Raw genomic sequence first — 5,438 nt, 5'->3', positions numbered from 1 at the left:
TATTTTTATATGTTTTTGACTTTTTAAATTAAACTGTGTTTTTGCTACTGTTAGTTCAGGCAGTTTATACTGTATTTTGCATAGCCTTTGTATTTACAAAACTCTACTCCCTGTAAAGGAGTGTTGTATTCATTTTTAGAAATCTATTTATCTAAAAACAATTTAAGGGAATAGTTTAAAATCATTTCTTTTAGTTTAATAGCTGTGCATAAGGTAGCTTTAGCCATTAGATTCTACTTAAGTTGATGTAGTCTCATATTAATTGTCCTATAATGGAACAGTAGCAAATTCACTAAGGTTTCGTATTCAGAGTTAAATTGTTCTCCAGAATCTTAAACATAGGGGAATCTAATAAATATAGTGTATATGTTTGGGTTTTTAATTATACATTTTATATATGAGCCATTTAGATATGCAGTGTTTGTTCTATGCTGCAGTTCGAAGTGTATATAACTGAACTTATGTTAATGTGATCATGAAGAACATTCCGCATCCTCTAGTCTTTAAACATCGTTTTGGTGAAATTTTCAGTGTTTTATTAGTACTGATGTATGCAAGCAGTTTTTTAATGCTTGTCTCCTGGCATCAAAAAATGGCGTCCCAGCCTATTCTATACTAGATTCACCAATGAAGCTTTAGGGGAGGAAGAAGGACCTTTAATTCTTTCCTTGGTAATGAGAAAAGAGCTGTTTCCAACACAGTGCTGCAGTTTCTGGATATCAGCTGCAATTTGTTTTTAATTTTGTTTTTGACATGTTTATTTGACAAGTTTTATAATGAAGTTTTAAGTTGGAAATAAAGTTGAAAATAAGATGTTGCTTTGATCACTTTGGAGTCTGTTTTTTTTTTTTTTTTTGGCCTGTAACTCTGGGATCATTGGGACCAAAACAGGAGCCTTTAGATTACCACTCCCCACCCCAACCCCTGTTTTTTTCTAGGTTCCTTTGGGCCCCTCCTGGACCACAAGGAATCCAAAAGGGAAACTGGGACCCCTGGCAAACTGCTGTTTGCATCGAGGCTCTCAGAAGTTGGAGCTTGAAAGGGGTTAGTGGAGGGTCCCAACTCCCAGACATTGGTCATGGATTTAGTATTTGCTCTTTGAGAAAATAGAGGAATGATCAAAAGTATCATAGACTCAGTAATACTTTCAAATGAATTTGTATTACTCACAAAAGCACCTAAGTGCATGTGAAAGATAGTACATGTGTGTGAGAGGCATTTGTGTGTCAGTGAAATGAGATCAGACACTTTCATGTCTTCATCTCTCTTCCCAGTGTGACATGGCTTTGCAGAACGTGGGTGTTTCGAATATGCACCAACACCAAGTAGGCTAAAAATATCACATCATGTGATTCTTATCTTGGTCTTATTTTTGTACTGTTTGAGGAAAAGGCTTTGCTTATTGGTGGTTTCCATAACTCATGGACTGTTTTGTTTTAGCAGATTGTGGATAATTCCTAAAACTATTTTAACAAATGAATTGGACCAAATAAGATCCCACCTTGTATCTTTTGTTAAAATCCTATGTTTTATCATTTTCTTATTGATTCCTAAATGACAGGGGCTAGGTCTTTATAATTCTTTTCTATAGTGCTGTGTGTAATTAGATTCTCAGTGTATGTGTTTTTGATAATGTGACTTTCAGATAGTACAATTTCCTAGACACAAAAGTAAGTAGACGTTAATATTTTGTTCATGGCTGTTACAGAGTCTAGTTCTGGGTGTGAGCCCCACCCTCCCTACCCCCCCTTATTACAGACAGAACGGATTGTTTGATCTTCATTTGTGGAGACATGGGATTTGTTTTCTGCCAGTGGACCCATTGCTGAGGTAATGTGACAATGAACATGGCTTTGAATCCTAGCCCTGCTTCCTCCTGGCCATGTGAGCTTGGGCAAGTCAATCTCTCTGAGCAGCATTCTTCATGTATAAAATTTGGTTGATATACCACATAGTACATAGGTGGCCTGAAGATAATATAGGAATTTTTATGATTACTCAACATAATTGGTGCTCAATAATAAAAATCTACCTACAGAAACACATTTTGACATTTATCCAATTTTCTGACTTCTCAGCATTGAATTCTCAGGGTTAGTTTTTCAGTGGAAAGAGAAGGTCTGGTGAAGTCAGAACATGACCATTTCTTTAAGGGAAGAGCCTCTTTTGTCTCAGAAGTGTGCAGTCAGGCCAACAGTGTCATGTTCTGTGTTCTCTTAGAGCAGCCTGGGAAAGTATTCCAAAGAACTACTCTTCATGTATATGTTTTATTGTATATAATTGCAGAAATCACTTTTTGGAATGAAAAATTTCATAAAAACATGCCCTAGTATCTTGCCAGTTGCTGTAGTTTTCCCTTTTAGAAAAGTCAAACCCTCTGCTTTCCGGGACGTGCTCCCTCACCTGAACTGGAGCCCACCCACAGGGACATTGCTTAGAATGGAAGCAGCTGAGCACTTCCTCTACGTGTTGAAGTTTTCATGTACAGATGGAAGGAAGAGACAGCCCTGTCTAGTCTGGCTGATGATACAGATGTTTTCATGAAGGATGTACATGTGAATGTCTTGAAACATGTAATTCTGGTTAGGAGTCAAAAATTACATGGTTTGTTATGGAAGTTTATTTTTCATTCTTCTCACACAGCAATGCAACTTGCATTGTGATCCGGTGACTAGGAGGTTTCTTTGTGGATAAATACACGGACGTTAAAAAATTTGAGGGTAAGCCAGCAGCTGTCAAAATACTGGCTCTCTCAGGTGTCTGGTAAACTGGGCATTCAAAAGTATAGAGTTCTGACTCTGTTTGCTTAGAAGCATTTGGTCTTTCAGCAGAAATCTGAAAAAAAAAAAAAATCCAACAGTCAAATTGTATAGTTCAAGTAAACCCGTGGCTCACATTTTTTTTTACACTAGATTTGGGAGGTTTGTTACAAATTGAATACTTTTAACTTTAGATGATTATGTGGTTATGTAACTGCATATGGAAATTATGCCTGAAGAATTTAATATTTTAAAGAGTAACTAGTATGGCTTTATGGTACATATTCTTAAGAAATCACACTGGATGTTGGCATAGCATCTATTTTAGATTTTAGCAGTATTTGGGGCTATTTTACCTGTTTGTAGTCTGAAGTGTATCAGCCAATCTCCCTAGTGAAATCATAGGAATGGGAAGTAGAAGGAAGGAATGGTTTGTATTACTGAGGGAAAACTCAGTGGTTTAAGACTTCGTGATAAACATTTGGGTGGTTACCTTTGTTGGCAAGAAGTATATTTCAGGAAAATCACAACATATCTCACAAGGCAGCGAGTCTTCTAGTATTTTTTCTTCATGATTCCACCTTGCCCTCTCAATGAATAAACCAAAGACGTGAACTCCAGTGTGTGTGGGGTCTGTGCCCTAAGATCAAAGAGAGGTGTTAGTGGGTCCCAGATAGGACCTTTCCTTTAATAGAAGCTGCATTTGGAGGAAGGTCAGGGAGGAGGTCAAAGAAGAGGAGGTGCGCTTCTCTGCCATTGCCGTGTGGGACCACCCCATCCCAGGCCTGTTTTCCCAGGTTCTAGGGTGAGTACTTCATTCTTTTCCTACTCTGAGAGCATAAACAATTTGTAGTCTTTTGTCTATATATGATGATCCGGGATTGACAAGTATTTCAAATACAGTAAAACTCCAAATTTCTGGAATTATAATCCCTTAGGCCAGTGCTTTAAAAGAGAGCAAAAACAGTTACAGAACGAGTCAATCTTCTAGCAAGATGGAAGAGTAGCAAGACCCTGCGCTCACCTCCTCCCATGGCCACACCATATTTATAGAGCAAATGTTGATGAGAACGACCTGAGGACTAGCAGAAAAGATTTTCCACAACTCAAGATACAAAGAAGGAACCAAAATGAGACAGGTTGGAGGGACAGAAATGCAGTACATAGGTAAGACCCACACCCCAGGTAGGCAGCCCACAAATGGGGGGATAATCACAACTGCAGAGGTTCTCCCCAAGGAGCGAGTGGTCTGAGCCCCACATCAGGCTCCCCAGCCTGGGGGTCCTGCACCAGGAAGACAAGCCTCTAGAACTTCTGGCTTTGAAGGCTGGTGGGGCTGATGTATGGGAGAGCCAGAGGGCTGTAGGAAACATAGACTCCTCTCTTAAAGGGCTCATGTAAAATCTCACACGCTCTGAGATCCAGCCCAGAGGCAGTAATTTGAAAGGAGCCTGGGTAAGACCCACTTGCTGATCTTGAGGAACCTCCCTCAAGTGGAACTTCCCCTGGGGACATAGGTGCTGGTGGCAGCTATTTTGGAGAGCTCTCACTACCATGAGGGCTCTGGTGCTGGCAAGTGGCATTTTGGAGTCCTAGTAATAGCTTATTAGTGGCGGTGGCTTACCTGCCCACCAGCAGACTGCCCCAGGACCCAGACCCGTAGGCTTGGGGCCAGTTCTGCCTACCAATGTGCCCAAAGCAGTCAGCCCCACCACAGTAGAAGGGCCCAAGTGGCCACCTAGGGTGTACCCCTAGAGAATACAGCTCTGGTGACAAGAGGGGAGCGTGCTGCTGCACCCCATAGGACATCTCCTACATAAGTGGAGATGTCCCACTGATTTGTCCCGGAAAAATCCCACTGATCCAAAGCTTGCGCGTAAGTATTGGTTTATATTTATAGTATTTATACCACATAAAGATTTTATGTCTGTCTCTAAGAACAAGAAATGTAACCAATCTACCAAATGCATAGAAATTAACACGGAGAATTAAGCAAAATGAGAAGACAGAGGAATGTGTTCCAAATGAAATAACAAGACAAAACCCCAGAAAAAGAGCTAAATGACATGGAGAGACGCAATCTACCTAATAAAGAGTTCAAGCTAATGATCATAAAGAGGCTCAACAAACTTGGGACAAGAACTGATGGACGCAGTAGAAATTTAACAAAGAGTTGGAAAATATAAAGGAGAGCCAAACAGAGCTGAAGAATACAATAACAAATAAAAAATACCCTAGAAGGAATCAATAGTAGATTAGATGATGCAGAGGAATGGATCAGTGAACTGGAAACAGAGTCGTGGGAAATCCCCCAAGCTGAACAGAAAAAAGAAAACAATTTTAACAAATGAGGATAGTTTAAGAGACCTCTCACATCAAGTACAACATCAAGTGTACTAACATACATATTATAGGGGACACAGAAGGAGAAAAGAGAGAGAAAGGGGCACAGAACTTATTTGAGGAGATAGAGATAAGAGCTGAAAATTTTCCTAACCTGGGAAAGGGAGCAGACATCCAGGTCTAGGAATTTACAGAGAGTCCCAAACAAGATCCACCCAAAGAGATCCACACCAAGACATAATGCAATTTTAATTGCCATATTAATGGCAAAAATTAAAGAGAGAAAGTTAAAAGTAGCAAGGAGAAAGCAACTGGTTATGTGTACCCATTAGACCA

This window comes from Eubalaena glacialis, chromosome 3 (assembly GCF_028564815.1).
Source record: "Eubalaena glacialis isolate mEubGla1 chromosome 3, mEubGla1.1.hap2.+ XY, whole genome shotgun sequence".
Lineage (NCBI taxonomy): Eukaryota > Metazoa > Chordata > Mammalia > Artiodactyla > Balaenidae > Eubalaena > Eubalaena glacialis.
Note: the sequence above shows the minus strand (reverse complement) of the source record.